This window comes from Microtus oregoni, unplaced genomic scaffold, assembly GCF_018167655.1.
Source record: "Microtus oregoni isolate MIOR12 unplaced genomic scaffold, Mior012 000020F_ref0000438, whole genome shotgun sequence".
In the NCBI taxonomy this organism is placed as follows: Eukaryota; Metazoa; Chordata; class Mammalia; order Rodentia; family Cricetidae; genus Microtus; species Microtus oregoni.
The window spans coordinates 18,147,443-18,165,424 of record NW_024543079.1 but is presented as its reverse complement, the minus strand read 5'-3'; the positions used below and the strand labels follow the sequence as shown (position 1 = coordinate 18,165,424).

General features: G+C 46.3%; 1 protein-coding gene across 2 annotated transcripts in view; it reads right to left on the bottom strand.

Annotated features, from left to right (window-relative positions):
* The window catches only part of Ninl (ninein like), a 58,801-nt gene extending 41,087 nt beyond the window's left edge, over positions 1-17,714 (bottom strand). For both annotated transcript variants that reach the window (XM_041670477.1, XM_041670478.1), the window contains exon 1: positions 17,571-17,714. The gene's annotated coding sequence lies outside the window, so the exon portion shown is untranslated. The remainder of the gene's footprint in view (positions 1-17,570) is intronic.
* Between the last annotated feature and the right edge of the window lie 268 nt (positions 17,715-17,982).

The following is a 17,982-nucleotide window of genomic DNA, read 5'->3' as shown; positions in this document are numbered from 1 at the left end:
TCGGTTTGTGTCATCCTTTCCAAACAGCTTCACTAAATCCTGAGTACAGCAAACATGTTTTGAAAACTGTTTCCATATGTACAAAACCAGATTTGGGTCAGTTTCAGGACTCATGATGTTTACCAGCTTCTAGCTAAGCTTGCTATGCACATCTGCTGGCAAACATGCCTCTAGAAAGGGAGGCCATGACAGTCAAAGGAAATACAACAAGCAGTGTGGAAATGGACACAATGCTGACCTGACAGAGAACGAACAGTCAGCATCTGCAGAAAGGAAGGACCTGTATCCACAGGGAGAACACAGGAAGGGATTTCCCATAAACCTTTTCTCATTTCCCCCTTCTTCCTTCTCAAGTCAGAAGCCTACTGCCGGAACAGTAATACAGCATCCTCTGCTGTGTGGGTCCATCAGAACTTCACCTTGAGTCAAAAGCACAGGTGTACTCCAGAGCCTGGGTTCCAGTCCTGCAGGCACCGCGAGATGACACGGCCACCTAGGCTCTTCTACTAGAGAAACCAAGGGGCCATGAGGAGAAGATATTTGGAAAAGGCCTTCTGATTCTGACTGGTAAGCTGCCAAGTCTAGAAATGCCCCCTTTGGGCAGATGAAGCTCTGAAAAGATCCGCTCTCCAAGGTGTGTCCAGGGAGAGAAACACGCGATGAACAAGCGGGGAAGGAGACAGAGGAATTCCCAGGAGCCATTGTATGTTGTTTCAGCTTTGTTCGTTTACTTGGCTTACAGTTTGTTTGTTTGCCATTTTGAGACCAGTTCTTAACACTACAGTGGCTCTAGCTGGCCTTGAACTTGCAACGATTCCACTGAGTGTTAGAATTATTTCTATACTGTCAAGTCTTTACTATTGTACTAGAGTAGATAAATTTCTGTGGCCATCTCATCTTTTCTATGCATAGAATTCTCAAGGCCATTTATATTTTATAGTAAAACACCTTAAAATGCCTCTTCTAAAAGGTACAGACATAGTCATATACTTTTTTACAGCATCAAGTCTTTAATATTTAAAATTAAAAAACTACCTCTAAAAAAAAAAGAATTATAACAGGTGATGCTCCTTTGTGTGGGAGGGTCAAATGCCCAGTCCCTGAAAGATGCAAGGAATTCACAAGTAGCACTCCTCAGAGCAGCTGAGGCAGACCACCTCAAGGGCTTTAGAGAAGCAAGTGTGAATCTTCCAGGCAGAGCTGGGGGAGGGGGGAGCCCAGCACGAGATGGGTGTGTTTATAAACTCAAGGGATGTTTATAACTCCCTCATAACTACGCCACCCAGAGAAGGGAAAGACATGCTGACAGCACATCCAAGAGATCCCACTGTGCCATTGTGACAAAAGCAACAGCTATTACTTGGTGACTCGGTGTTGAGGCATACTTCAAAGACTGTAAAATTTCTTTCAAATGTCTTAAAAAAAAATCTTTTTTGACCTCAATATTTATAGGCGTTCCCTTGGAAAGTGACATTTCTCCTGGAATTTACAAAGCATGGTATAACGAACTACCTTATATTTAACTTTTTTTTCTTTCTTAACAAGAATTCAAAGGTTGATCATCCATGCATGGCAGCATACCCCCATAGCTCATAGCTACCTGGAAGGCAAACGTGGGAGGACCACTTACATCCAGAAGTTCAAGACCAGCCTTGGCAACGTACTAAGACACGCAGTCTTGAAGAGAAAATGTCACTCTGCCACTTCAGGTTCATATAACACACAAACACACACACACACACACACACACACACACACACACACAAAGATGCCATAAATGAAGATACAGGTCTAAGTTTATATTTGAATTATATCACAAATCTTGTACACTATAAATCAGTGCCTGACCAAAGAGAATTCTAACCTTCTATAAAGTTTTATGAAACACAAACACACACAAAACTGAATACATCTCAAAATCACAGGGGTCTGTAATCCAATCAAAATGACCCTTTCACAGATTTAGTCTCTCTGCCTGCCAACCCTACCTATCCGGTTACTGCCTATCTATTGGCCAGTCAGCTTTTAATTAGACCAATCAGGTGCCTTAGGTAAGGAAAGTAAAACAGCAACACATCTTTACATAATTAAACAAATGCGAAATAAACAATGTAACACATCTTTACACAGTTAATATTCCACAACAGAAACAAATGTAACACATCTTTATATAGTTAAAGTAATTTCCACAACTGACACAACTCAGCAGTTAAGAACACTGGCTACTCTTGCAGAGGACCAGGGTTCAATTCTCAGCATTCATATGGTGGATCACAACCATCCGTAGCCAGTCCCAAGAGATCCAATGCCCTCTTCTGGCCTCTGTGGGCACCAGGCATGTGAAGGCTTGAAGCTTGCCACCTGAGCTTCTGGCTCTCCCCTCATCAGGCAGGCAGAGATCCACAGCCCTTCCTTCCATGTGGATAACAACAAAAGCAGTTAATAACACTCACCTCAGCTATCAGCAGGACCTAAGCAGGACTCAGGAAGCTGTGACTGTCCACCCCCTGCCTAGAAGACAGAGGTAACTGGCTGCTGAGGGCTGAGGGCACAGGGGAGGATGTGTTTCTAACTCTATGCTTCCCAGAGAGCTTTAGAAACATGTTGAAGGACAGCTCTAAGCAGATGGACAGAGGCACAGAGTATCCGTAACACGCTGTTTTGAAAGCTGCAACACAAGGCAGTAAAATGTAGAGACAGCCGCGACCCCATTTCACAGAACAGAAGGCTCTGGCCGCTCACTATGCTCTTCCCCAGATCATGCACCAGAAGCAAGTCACTGGCTCACAATTCCTGCTTTGCTCGACAAAGTCGTTTTGTTTCCAAGGCCTTTTGTTATTCTCCAGGGCCTTATGTTTTGCATTATTTTTAGTTTCCGGCAATTACCAGTAAGTAGTATCTGCCTCAAGAGACCTCAGCAACCTCATCCTATAGAGATGACTATCTGCGATGATTTGCACTGAGCCACAGAGACAGTCGAATCCAGGGTACTTCTTTCATATGAGTGAACCAAGTCCACAGGGCTCCCCAGCCTGATGACTCAGCGCTTATCAACTGTCAATTCACCTTCAGATGAAGAGAATGCTCTGCTGGGCAGGAGCATAAAAGATCAGCAGTGCGCTGTAACTTTGTAACTTGCTGGGGTAAGTGACCAGGAAAGAGGTACAAAACCGTGTGCACATGAGCCACAAAGAGGCCAATGCAGTCGGCTTGCTACCTAGTGAGCTGATGTGAGGAAATCACTGGAACCCAGGAACAAAACAGCCAGATCCTGGGCTGGAGAGATGGCTCAGTGGTTAAGAGCATTGCCTGCTCTTCCAAAGGTCCCGAGTTCCCGAGTTCAATTCCCAGCAACCACATGGTGGCTCACAACCATCTGTAATGAGGTCTGGTGCCCTCTTCTGGCCTGCAGGCATACACACAGATAAAATACTGTATGTATAATAAATAAATATTTAAAAAAAAAAAAAACAGCCAGATCCTGTCTCAAGCTTTAAAAAGGGCCAGGAGAAGCAAAATACAAAGCATTCACTCACCGATGGGCATTTACTGAGCACCCACCGTATATACCTCATGGCATCCTAAATCCTTGGGGATACTATAACATGGCACACAGGTGGTGTACATACATGTAGGCAAAACACCCATATACACAAAATTAAACTAAATAAATATTTAAAAATAGGGGCGAGGAAAGGAGGGAGAGGATGGCTTAAACAGTTTTAGTAACTAAAAAAGTCAAAAGTCTGGGACTTTGGTCAGTTGGGTATGTTTGAATGTGCCCATCGGAAGGTCACATGCGGAAGTTTTGTACGAAGTAGGGCAGTGTTGGGAGGTGGCAGAACTACTAAAAGGCGGGGCCTAGTGTAAGGGCAACAGTTCACAAGGGATAGGCCACCAAAGGACATTAGTGTAGTTCTAGTGAGACCCCAGCAGGTCCCTGAAAGAGTAAACTTTTATGAGTGAGCCTGGTCCCTTTAAATCTCTCTTTCGGTCTTAACATGTTGATCTCTTCTACACTGGCACCTGCCATTGTGATGTCACTACCAGGATGCCCTCACCAGAGGTTTAAGTGATAAAGTTACCTGAGGTTGAAATTATAGCCACTGACTTATGAGCTAGTCAAACTTCTATTCTTAAATAAAAAAGAAAAAGAAAAACAGCCTCAAGCATGCTCTCATAATAACTCAAAACAGACTAACAGCTAACTATAGCAACTGAAAATGGGAGAATACTAACATGTTGCAACCCATGAAGGGAAAGACTCACATCCTATGGACGAATTTTGCCTAACTTTTTAGATGGCCCTAAACCTTGCCTGTGCGGAGCTGCTCCCACCACTCCGCTAAGAACGAAAACTGGAATGAGCCGTAGGCTGCTGCCCAGCAGGCGGCTTTCAAGCTGGGGCCGCCTTCCCGGTGAAGGTAAAAATCATTGTTTGCCATGAAATATGAAGAGAACCCACAACATCTGTGCTGCTCATTTCACAAACCAAGAAGTAATTCAAAATCCGTCACAGAAGTGCAGAGTCAAACAACAAACAAAAAACAACTCTCAGCTGGGCGGTGGTGGTGCACACCTTTAATCCCAGCACTCAGGAGGCAGAGGCAGGTGGATCTCTGTGAGTTCGAGGCCAGCCTGGTCTACAGAGCGAGTTCCAGGACAGGCTCCAAAGATACACACAGAAATCCTGTCTCGGAAGACTAAAACCAATACCAACCAATCAAACAAACAAACAAAACAAAAAACAAAAACAAACAAAAAAACAACAAGAGAAACACATCCAGAGAACTTCCCAGAAGATCCAGAGGTTGAACCAAGTGGCCTTTCAGCTCCTTGTGGCTGCTATGGCCGCTCAGCGGTGCGGAGGAAAAGGTTCTGCATGGAAACATGCACACCAGGAATCTTGGCAGAGAAAGAAACTATGTTAAAAGGCCCAGATGGACGTTCCAAACTGAATGCCACGTGTCTGAAACTAAAACCTCACCTGACGGCTCAGCAGCGACACAGAGGTGACAGAGGAAAGAGGCGTGACTTAAATTCACAAGTTGAGAAGCCACCCAGTCTTCAAAACAGATAAAGTGATCTGAGCTGCATGCATGCACATAAGCGTGTGCACACACATGCACACATGCACATACATGTAGCAGTAATTAAAGCAAAAGAGGTCATGATTTGAAAGAGAGCAAGGGGAAGTGCATGGGAGGATTTGAGGGAGCAAAGGGAAGGAAGAAGTGATGTAATTATAATCTTTAAAAAAAAACCCACATTATTTTTTTTTAAAAAAAAAAAAGAGCCCTGGGGCTGGAAAGATGGCACAGCGGTTAAGAGCACTGACTGCCCTTCCAGAGGACTCAGGTTCAGTTCCCAGCACCCACACGGCCGCAACAACTGTCTGTAACTCAGTGCTGGGGATATAATGCCCTCTTCTGGCTTCCATAGGCATCGCAACCATGTAGTTCACAGGCACACATGCCAGCAAAACACCCACACACACCAAAAAAAATTTTTAGAGGCCAGCCTGGTCTACAACACTGAGTTCCAGGACAGGCTCCAAAGCTATAACAGAGAAAGCCTGTCTCGAAAAACAAAACAAAACAAAACCAGAATCCCCTTCTTGGGCTGGAGAGATGGCTCAGAGGTTAAGAGCATTGACTACTCTTCCAGAGGTCCCGAGTTCAATTCCCAGCAACCACATGGCAACTCACAACCATCTGTAATGAGATCTGGTGCCCTCTTCTGACCTGAAGCATACATGCAAGCAAAACACTATACATAATTAATAAATAAATATTTAAAATAAAATGTTTTTAATCTAGAAAGAGGAAATTAACTCCAAGAATAAGGAGTTAATTTCTCAAGGACCCCAAACACAAGATGAGAAAACCATAAATAGAGTCTTTTCCCTAAAAGACCTAAGTTTCTACAAATTTTGCCATTCTCAGTAGTTTGTTTCATTTTGTTTTAGTCAAGTGACTTTAAAGGTTGAGTTTCTGAACACTTGCCTCTCAGCATGCAGGTCCTGGGATTTCCCCTCAGTCCATGGCTGAAACTTGGTGGAACACTTGCTAAATCACCTTTGGTAAACAAAACATTTCTTAAGCATGAATATCCTGGGCACATTCCTAAGCACTGATTCATGGAGTCTCATGAGTCACCAAGACTGTTCCCAACCAACAGGTGAAGAAACTGAGGCCTAGAGAGGCCAGCAATTTGTCCAAGGTTGTCGCAGGGAAAACCTTCAGTTGACTTAAAGGCTGTTCACCGGCTGAGGAGATGCTTTGGTGGGTGAGAGCCTTAGCTCTGCAAACACAAGGACCTGAACTGAAGTGCCCGGTACCCACATGAAAGCTAGATGTGGTCCAAAAGTACAGCCAGGGTTCTGGGGTTCACTGCCAACCAGTCTAGCTAGGAATAAATCAACAAATCACCAGTGAGCTCCAGGTTCAGTGAGAAACCCTGTTCTAAGGGAATAAAATGGCAGGTAGAGCCAGCCACCCAATGTCCTCCTCTGGCCTCCACAGTCACACATAAGCATGCACCATTGATATTATCATCAACATGCGCACACACACACACCACACACCCGCGCACGCGCACACACACCACACACACACACACACACACACACACACACACCTCTTATACACACTGTTTTCCCACTGGCTTTGCTGTAGACAATCCTCAGACTGTTACAATGAAAAGCTGCATTTTACTATCTTATTGAAGAAGTTGCCTTTCACAGATCTCCCATGTTCTCTACAGGAAGTTGCTTGTCTCTGCCTCCCCTGTCCTTCAGGGAGAAGTAGCCTTCAGTTATCTTCTCCTGATGGGAAAATGAAGCTTTTGGTAACTGCACTGGAGCCAATCCAGAGAAAAGGAGCCAAAAAGATGTGAGTTCTAGAACTTTCTATCAAAAACTTTTCTTTAGATTCACAGAGGCCAGAACCCCCTTGACTTAGAGAGAGCAGCCCTGTCTGGTGTCGGAATAGCAGACCTCCCAAAGTTTCTAAGCACCTTGCGGCAGCCTACCTTTCTGGCTCCCTCTGCAGGCCTTGTACCCATAACATGCCAGCAAGGTGGCCATGATAACTGTCCTACTTAGGGTTTCTATTGCTGTGATGAGGCCATGACCAAAGGCAAGTTTGGGAGGAAAGGGTTTACTTGGCTTACACTTCCACATTGAAAGAAGTGAGGGCAGAAGCCCAGCTAGGGAAGGAACCTGGAGGCAGGAGCTGATGCAGAGGTCATGAAGGGGAGCTGCTCACTGGCTTGCTCTACCTACTTTCTTACAGAACCCTGGACCACCAGCTCAGGGGCAGCACCATCCACAATGGGCTGGGCCCTCCCCCCATCAATCACTAATTAAGAAAACGCTTACAGTCAGATCTTACGGAGGCATTTTCTCAATTGAGGTGTCCTCTTTTCAGATAACTCCAGCTTATGTCAAGTTGACAGAAAAGAAGCCAACACACTAACTTCCCACATAAATCTTTTTCCTTGCCCAAACAACTGGCCCCTCGAGTGGCTGGACTTTTCCAGTGATGACAAATATGAGTCTTGGCAATGAGGCCATAGAGCTGATTAAATGAGTCCTAACTCCAGTTACAAAACCAACATAAAAAAAATAGTTCCTCATTCCTACCAACAGTGCACAAACACATCAAGAATTTTTTCGTACCTAAAAAATGTTTCGGGAATTAAGACACTGGGTGCTCTTATGGAGGACCCAGATTCTATTCCCAGCATCCACACAGTAGCTTACAATACCTGTACCTCAAGTTCCAGAGGATTCAGTGGCCTCTTTCGGCCTCCATAGCACCAAGCACAAGACTGGTGCACAGGCCTGCATGCGGGCAAAACATTTGTGCACATAAAATACAACATTTTAAAACCGTTTCTATGAAGCACAGGGATTTCATATCCAAAATATATAGGAACTGATGTGGGAGAGTCTTCTGTTTTGTGTTGATTTCATTGGTTAATAAAGAGACTGCCTTGGCCCTTTGATAGGACAGAAAATTAGGTAGGTGGAGTAAACAGAACAGAATTCTGGGAAGAAGGGAAGTGGGGCAAACGCTATGCCTCTCCTCTCCAGGACAAACGCGAAGAAGCTCCAACCCAAGATGGACATAGGCTAGAATCTTCCTGATAAGCCACCACCTCGTGGTGCTACACAGATTACTAGATATGGGTTAAAGCAAGATATGAGAGTTAGTAAGTAAGAGGCTAGAGCTAATGGGCCAGGCAGTGTTTAAAAGAATACTATTTGTGTGTTGTTATTTTGGGGCATAAGCTAGCTGGTGGCCAGGAGCTGGGCGGTGGGACGCAGCCCGCAGCTCATTACTACAAGGAACATTAATTCTTTCATTTTCCTACCAAATGAAAAGTCTTAATATCATGCAAGAATCTGTATTAGTACCCCTCACTACAGGGAAAGGCCATTAATGCCAATAGTTCACCAAATTAAGAAAAAGTTTCAAACAGGCACTTCACACCCCAATCCCAGTAAGATGCTTTCTCTTCACCAGAACCCAGGTGTAATGTTTTTTCACGTTAGCTATAAAGGAAATAAGAGGATAAAATAGTATAACCTATAAAAAATCTAATCAGGCAGGGCAGTGGTGGTGCATGCCTTTAATCCCAGCACTTGAAAAGCAGAGACAGGCGGATCTCTATGAGTTCGAGGTCAGCCTGGTCTACAGAGCGAGTTCCAGGACAGGCAGGGTTGTTATATAGAGAAACCTTGTCTTGGAAAACCAAAAAAAATCTCACCAGAAAACCCCAGGAATGTTCACATACACACACTCTTCTCATAATTACTCTTTCCTATCTGAAATTCCAGTCATGCAACGGGGAGCCTGAGGCATAGCACACTGTTGACTGTTTTGTTTAATCTCTGTACATAAACAGTCCAGAGAATCTGGACAGCATTACTATTTTGGATTTTTACTTCTAAAGAATGGACCTGCTGTGAAGGCCAACACCAATAACTGGAAGGCTCCAAGGGATTCAGAATTGCCCCAAACTAGTTATCCTAAATGCAGATACACAACCCTTCAAGAAACCAGGCAAAGAGATGATCACTCATTTCTCTACTGTAGCTATTTAAAAGACATGCCAAACAAAATAACCTAACAAGTTATAATCTTGGGCTGATACAAAGTTTCCCCTTAGCCAAGCAGGAATCCCGAACCGCTAAAAATGAGACTTGGGCTGGAAACATTGCAGAGACACACAGAGGGCCTCAATGTATAAAGCAACTACAGTTCCGAGCACTACAGTGGCAGGAGGCCCAGGGAGACAGCAGACCGAGGGACACTGTAAATACCACACAAAGTATCTGCTCCATGAGGCCAGGAGTAAATTACCCAGTGAAAACAAACTCGCCAGGAACTTATAGCAAGTAAGGAAAAGGAACTGGGAGGGAATGCTGAGAGCCAGGAGGCAGAACAGCTCAGGCGCATACCTGGTCCAGAGAGAAGCTCACACAGCTGTAGGCCTACTGTGCACTGACATTCTCTCACTCTGACTTAGGCACTCCTATCGAAAGTCCTAGAAGTCAGAACTTTAGGCTACCTCACCCATTATCTTGGGAACCATTTTCTCTTGACAAATGGGGCAACTGAGGCTCAGGCAGGTGGGTTCCAGTTATTCCAAGAAATGAGCTGAACCAAACTCAGCACAGGAGGCTGAGGCAGGAGGAACTGGCTAAGAAAAACTGCATATTTAACATGGATCCCAGCGGCACCATAGTAGGTTTAGTTTGCGTACCTACTCTCTGTAGTATTTGCACAATTATGAAGTCACATGCTAAAGCATTCGTTGAACATGACCCCATTCTTCAGCAAATCTATACCGGGGTATGTCTGGTTGAAGCTCGGGGCAGAAAGCAGAAATCTAAAGTATCCGTGTGTGTAGGAAGTGAAGGGTGAAACAGTCAAGGCAGGAGACCAGACTGGGCACAGATGTTGGCATGAGACAGAAAATGTTTACACATGATGCTCCTCAGAGGACTGTCATCTTCCCCTGCTCTTTAGACCCTGAACCACAGAAAGTCACTGCCCTTCACAAAAACCTAAGAGACCACTAATTCTATGGCAAATGACAAAAACAGAGTCAAAATCTCATGGGTGCAAAGATAACATCAATTGAGGTGCGCCCCAAATTCAAAAATGCTATCATAAAGAAGGCCCATCGTGGAATAAGGGGGATACAAGGGGTTTTCTGAGTCATAGACACTGTGAATGGAGGGCAGACACTTTCAAAATGTTAATACTTTTTCTTTAATCTTGAGGATTTTGTATTTGGATAAAATGAAACATGATCAGACCCACCTTCCACTTCTCCCTTCCACTCCCCCCAAATCCTCTCTAATTTGGTTCCTTTCCGCTTAATTTCCTTTTGTTTGTTAACCTACTCAGTCCAATTATTGCCGCATTCATGCACAGTTCCAGGGACTTGGCTGGGGCAGCAAGGGAATGAGATAAACACACGCACACACAGGAAGCTGGGGTCGAGGGATCTGGGCTCTCTGCTGGAGAAACCTCAGCACCCCACAAGTTTGAACAGATTATTAGATAGAGTTAACAGAGAAGTGGGGCCAAAGCATACACCTGCACAGGAGCTGAGTATCGCGCACAGATAAACTAGGAGGCAGAGTTTACGCAGCTCAACCAAGGAGACTAGTTAACCTTGGTAGGAGGGCAGTCTTCAGAAGCAAGCATCATGGGTGGGGGAGAAAGCTAGAGTGGGTATTTTCTGCACACACTGCCGACACTCACACCAGCACCCCGAGGAGAGCTTTACCATCCCTTGGAGCTCGAGGGCACCCTATGGGGTCCTTATGAAGCTATGCCTATATTAACAACACACATTTGTTCAATACTTCAGTCAGGGCTTTCTGAGCTCCCTGCAAGCGCTGTCCACCTGTGTATGGGTGTGGAGTCACCCACTGAATCACGAGAAATCCGCCAGTGGCCACACTCTCAGAACAGAATGATTCTCCCTCCTCTAGTAACTATCAGCTGTCAGTAACCCCAGGTAAGGGATGGGACCCGGAGAGCACTCCCCATCTATGCCAGAACTGGGCTGGATTAGCTTATGCAGCTAGCCATGGCTGAGGAGTGCAGCAGCCATGTCAAGTCCAGAAGACAGCACTTCTCAGCGCTTCTCCCCATTACCCAGCTCTTACACTCTATCTGCATCATCCTGGGAAATGTTTCCGGAATCCCGAGGGAGAGAGGAGGTGCCATATCTGTCCCATCTATGACTGAGCCCTTGAAATCCCTTATTCTCAGCACTCTGAGTTCTGGGAGTCTCTGCGCTAACCCTACCCACGGCATCACTCTTGAGTTACGGGAGTCTCTGCGCTAACCCTACCCCCGGCATCACTCTGAGTTACGGGAGTCTCTGCGCTAACCCTACCCACGGCATCACTCTGAGTTACGGGAGTCTCTGCGCTAACCCTACCCTCGGCATCACTCTGAGTTACAGGAGTCTCTGTGCTAACCCTACTCACGGCATCAAGAAGCTCCTCTTAAAATATTAACACCTTATTCTCTGTGTCTGTGTTCGTGTGTCAGTACAGGAGCGAGCACAGGTGCATGTGTGTACATCAGGTTTACATGCGGAAGTTAAAAGTCAACCTCAGGGGCTCATCCTTCCCTTCCACCTTGCTTGACTCAAGACTCTTCACACTGTACACACCGAGCTGTTGTCCTGTGACTTTGGAAGTCTTGTCTCTATCTTGTCTTGACAGAGGAGTGCTGGGAACACACTTACTGCACCATGTCTGGCTTTTATGTGGAATTTGGAGATCTAAACTCAGGCTCTAACGCTTGAGCATCAAGCACTTTACCACTGAGCAATCTCCTGACTCATTTTTAAATCTGCTATCAGACATTTCATCAATATCATTTCCTTTTTCATCTGTTGCTGGAGAATTATATATTTGGGAAGCCTCAAACCACCTTGTTTTTCTCCTGTGCTGAGATCCGTGCATCTGATGGATCAGTTATCTAAGCCACACCGATGAAGGGTTTTCATGGCAAATGCCTTTCTCATAAAGATGTGTCTTGGGGTGTGTTTGATATGTAAATTTAATTTTGGCTCTGGCCAAGGAGTATGGTGTAGTCTCCCTGCAGCAGGTTTTAGGAGTTGTGGACAGAACAGAAAGGAATGTCGTAGGACTGATGTATACAGTAAAAGGGATGGGATGCCCATGTGTGAACATACCAACAAAAGGATCCGAGTCTAGTTGCCAACCAGTCTAGCTGAACTGAGGAGTGTCAGGTTCAATGAAAGACCCTGTCTCAAAACAGTGGGATGATGAATGATTGAGGAAGGCACCTGACAAGAACCTCTGACCTTGATACACACATGCACACACACACATACATACACTTTCTCTCTAAAATTTAGTCCCAAATTCTCAGCAACCCTGGCTCTATTTCCGACAGATTCACAATCAAGCCATACATAGGACCTGATACAGCTCACCCACTACTCCTGCAATGAGGCCTACACAAGCCCACCAAGAACCAGGCACCCAAAGTCTGTTTCTCCCAAGCTTCCACAGCATCCTGCCTCCAAGCACAGGACCTACCCCACATCTAGGGGTTCTCATCTAGGAAAGCCAGAAAACCCTTGAGACACAAAGACAAGGCTCCCTGTCTCCCCTGATTCTAATTCCTGTCTTTTGCTGAGTGACACAAAGAATTTTGACATAACTGACTAAGTCACCTATAAAGAGCCGTGCTCCACTGGACCAGAAACAACCTAAACAACATCGCTGAAGCGGCTGGTGGGCCATGCCTGCAATTCACATTCCTCGGAACACAGGTAAGTCTCCCTGTGACCCATGCTTCATCTCTACTAGCTCTCCCTTCTCCAGGCACAAGGTACACAATGTACCTAGAAAAGTCTTCCCTTCAAAGACAGATTCCTATGGAATAAGAAAAAGGGCCATAGCTGGGCAGTGGTGGCACACGCCTTTAATCCCAGCACTCGGGAGGCAGAGGCAGGTGGATTTCTGTGAGTTGAGGTTAGCCTGGTTTACAAGAGCTAGTTCCAAGACAGGCTCCAAAGCTACAGAGAAACCCTGTCTCAAAAAAGAAAAAGAAAGAAAGAAAGAAAGAAAGAAAGAACAACAAAAGAAAGAAAGAAAGAAAGAAAGAAAGCCATACCAGCACATCTCTCTCTAACATCTAATCTAGTTGCAGAATCAAGCCCCTCAATCACATATGCAGCTACTACTGGGGAACTTCCGTGTGTTCCTCTACACACTTGACTCTTCATGTGTGTCTTGTCTTTCTGCTTCATCAACACTAACTGCTTTACTCATCCTGAAATTTCTTTTGTTGAGAAACACACACACAAACACACACACACACTGAGAGAGAGAGAGAGAGAGAGAGAGAGAGAGAGAGAGAAAGAGAAAGAGAGAGAGAATGAAGTCCTGAGTGAATGTGTATTATTGACATGGGCACAGCCATGTCAAAGACCCTAATAACTCAGAAATATGAAAGCAAAGTCTTACCTGGGTGACACTCAGAGGAATAAAAAGGAATAACAAAGCCTTCCCCTAGCCCAAGGGTTCAGGAAAAGACTGGCCAGTGTGTGCAAAAACTGGAAACCATAGCTTCCTCCCATTCCTCCAGGACTGCTCCCAGACAGCGACCGCCTACTGAGACTACCTAATCCCTCCTCATGAAGTGTTTCCACCAGTGAGCACATCCCACCCAATCACAGCTTTTCTGAACGTTTGTCTGCCGTTCCTTCATTCCTACCAAATCCCCCAGCCAGGTTTCCGCAGAACTCAGCACTCACAGCCACAAACACACGGGCTCTGAGAGTCCTCGGGCTGTGTGACACAACCCTGAGTTGTAGCTCCCACTGCTGTTGACAGTTCCAACGGACTAGATTCCACTCTTTGTTATTTGTTTCAAGATTGATTTTATTATTTGTGCGAATGTGCGAGTGCGCGCATGTGCAGACAACCAAACTCCTTGTTCTTAAAGAGAGTCATGGAGGTCAACTCTGTCTTTGCAGAAAGGATGCACCTTTACATCTACCCTGCATACTGCTATGCACAGAGGAGCAGGAGAGTAACTCAAGTACCCTCAGCTGTCACTGATGCCTTGAAGTCTTGTCCACCTCCTGATTTGTTTACACTGTACTACACTAGGTTTCCTGTCACTGGCAGCTAAAACATCTTAACTGACATACATCTGTATGTGCAAAGCTCTTACAAGACTTAAAACCCAGAGCTTTTGATTTTCCTAATAGACAGTGACCCTCCCCTTAGTGAAACTCCAACATATCAAAATCATTGCTTATTACATGAAGCAGATCCCCAAATAAGGTAACTGGGATCTTTGAGACTGTAGCACTTCAGACAAAAAAGAAAACACCATTTCTCTCTAATGAGCTACAAAACAATGCACAAAAAATTGTAATACACACCATCACTCTTCTCAAACTTGAGCAATCAAAATTATGTAGAGGATTCTGGTTTCGTCGAGAAACAAAACATGACTTGAACGCAAGGGGACCACACACTGGCCCTTGGGAAACAAGAAGTCTCACAGGCTCTCCATCACTTAAGTCCGAGCCAGTGAGTCCATACCAGAGAGAAAGGAAAGTGCAGGGCTAGAGATACGTCCCACAGATGGGAGATAGCCTCCACACGGTCCCTCAGTTCCTGGAAGACTTCAGCTGTCAGTGCGTGGTAGGCTCAAGGTCACCCAGGAGGATGGGGGTGGGAGCAACTGCAGTCACCCTCCAACAGCTCCAGGTAGAGTAGGACCCAAAGTTTTGACCTCCTGCTGTGAATAACCAAATTTCTGGCACTGAGCCTGAATTTCTAATTCATATTTGAAGCCAAGGACTGAGTTAAACCCAAACCTAGAGTCACTGCCACTCAAGAAGTGATGAGCAGAAAGGTAGCAAAGCACACAGAGAACTCTTCCAGGCCAGGAAACTTTGAGTTCAGCTGTGAGGCCAGGACGGTGCCCCAGATTTTATATCCTGCCTCTAGATGTTTACTGAGCCTGGAAAAGGACAGGTAGCTAACAGCTACCTAGTCACGGTAATACTCAAAGGCAGGTACCCACACTAGGAAGAAGGAGCTCAGGCGGGATCCTCAAGTGTTTCAAGTCTCAAATGTCACATGTATTATCTTGAAAATTTAGAGTGTGCCACTCACCAAATAACAATCAAACCCATACTTTACTGTTAGAATTCTGCTGAATACTCCTAAAGAGGCAAATTCTAAGGGATTTACACCTGGCTATCAGCAAATAACCCCAGGCCACCCATGTCCTGGCATGTCTTCAAACTGCAAAGTAAAATGAATTAGAAAAAGCCCATTTTCTATAAGTTTGTACAGATTTTTAAAACTTAAATCCTAACTTTTCCTTTATCAAGTGTTCTTTTTCTAAGTCAGTGTTGTAACATCTTATCCCACATTCAAGTTTTTGGAGAAGGCTTTACTATTTTCTCATTCTGAAAAAAGAAAGAAAGAAAAGAAAGAAGCAGTATCAGCATTGGGGCAAGCCGGGTGGTGGCGGTGTGTGCCTTTAATCCCAGCACTAGGGAGGGAGAAGCAGGCAGATCTCTGTGAGTTTGAGGCTAGCCTGCTCTCCAGAGCAAGCGCCAGGACAGCTAGGGTTGTTACACAGAGAAACCTTGTTTCGAAAAAAGGACTGGAAAGCCACACCAGTGTTCCCGCTTTTCTGGGGTGCTCTTGGACCAGGAAGGGTGGTCAGTACCAAACTCAGCATGGGCTGTAACCGCCACCCCAAACTTTGATGAATTTGGAGCGTGGGTTGCAGCATCCTCCTCCAGTTTTTACTGACTCTCCATTTTATGTAACAGAGAGACCCTACTTTACCATGAAGACTGATGTTGCTAAAGTGAGTCATGTGCCAATTTCGTGACTATGCTAACATCACCGAATGCACATACACTAGCTCAGATATCAATGATTAATAGAGGCCTGAGCGGCCTCTCAACCAGTTCCACACACGAGAGGCTTGAGGCTGCTGCTAGCACAGCAGGGCATGCTGTCTTACAGGAAGCTTTCTGGAGAGAAAACTAAAGTCACGACAGAAGTACAGTTACAGTAAATACATGAACGAATAAGAGCGGCTTATCCTTGTTATTGTTACTGGGTTGGGGATGTAGTTCAGAAGTAGAGCTTGGCATTCCTGAGACCATTGGCTCCATCCCCAGCACCCCCAAAAGTAAACATTACACATGACACCAAACTGCGTGCAATAACTCTTACAAAGCTAGCAGATCAGACTGATAACAAGGACGTAACAAACGTTACAAGGTTACAGGAATGACATCCCTGATAGGGTTTTTTTTTTTTTTTCGTTCTTATTGGGACCACCTTCACAAATGTTGTTTGTCCTCCATTAAAGCGTTAGCATTTGGCAAATGACTACAGACTAGCCTGATCTGTAGTAGTTTAAGCCACTAATGCAAAACGAACAGGGCGGGCAAGCTGGCTGCTGCTGTAACCGCCTTCACTGGCATGCTCCTTCTCATACACACCTGTTCTTGTACAGTTCATAAACTGCTTGGCTTAGTGTTCTGTTGAACAAACCTATTTCCTTTCTATCTTTTCCTCTCCCCCCACCCCTCCAAAAGTAGTGTAAATCCATATCAAGAACCTGGAAATCTCAGCCAAAAGCCTCTAAGAAGACACATCTTCACCATCCCTCTCGGCTACCTGCATTGTGCAACAGTTGACCTCTGCATGGGTCCTCTCGGGACCGCCTCTCCGGTTCCAAAGCTTGACTAAATCTTGTAGCGTAGACAGCTGACAGTGTGTGAGCGCAAGAAACCATGAATTGGACTCCCACCGTGGGATCTGTGAACTCAAAAGCCAACTAGACTGAACTCAAACACGGGATCGCTGCCACTCTATACTGATGGACCGGTCTTGGAAGTGCACAGCCAAGTAGCAAAACGGGGTGCGTAGCCAGGGACGACCTTGACACAGATGCAACAGGCTTCTCCGCCCCAGAGAGGTGTCCCAGTTTTCAACAGCTGAGTGCAAACTGATAATACAACCAGAGATCACAAGGACGTCTTCACGAGGCACAGGAGAGACCTACGCGCAACTCTAGCAGATGCTCCCAATCAAGCACGGTCCCCGGCTTTTCCAGGGGGACTGGTGGGCACGGACCCAGGCCGGGCTCGCCTCCCGCTCCGGTTCCCCTCGTCAAAAAAGGACGAGGGCGGGAAGCGCGGTCCGCCCATGCAACACGCTCTCCGAGTTCGTCAAAGTTTGGGGCGGTGGCTGCACTCCACGACGAGTTCGGTACCGACCCCCCCTCCCGGTCCAAGAGCACCCCAGAAAAGCGGGACTCCGGTGTGCCTTCCCGAGCGCGCGCCCGTATTCCAGGAATCCGCTTCGCTACGTTCTGGCGGCAGCTTGAGGATGCCGACCCCCGCGGCCCCGCTCGGCCCTCTTCGGCCCCGCTCGGCCCTCTTCGGCATCCCTCGGCCCCGCTCGGCTCCCCTCCCCTCAGCTCCTATCCTCACGCCCTACTCACCTGGGGAGTGGGAGGCTCCGCTCTCCGCGCCTTGAGTCCGCGACGTGGACGCCGGGAGCCTATTGCAAAGCGATCCGGTGGGCTCCCCAGTCGCGCGTCCCTCAGCCGCTCTTTGTGTCTGGCGTCCGACGCGCTCCCTTGGGCTCCCAAGGCCTCCGGGCACCGCCCCCTCGTTCTCGCGGGGCCTCCCCAGGGAAGGGGAGGGGCGGTGTCAGAGGGCGGAGCCTTAGGGGCGGGGCAAGGAAGCAAGCGAAGCTGGACCAAGGGGCCTAGTTGGTCATGAAGAAAAGGATACAGTAAAGAAGTTAGTCTCTGGGGGCTGGAGAGATGGCTCAGCGGTTAAGAGCATTGCCCGCTCTTCCAAAGGTCTTGAGTTCAATTCCCAGCAACCACATGGTGGCCCACAACCATC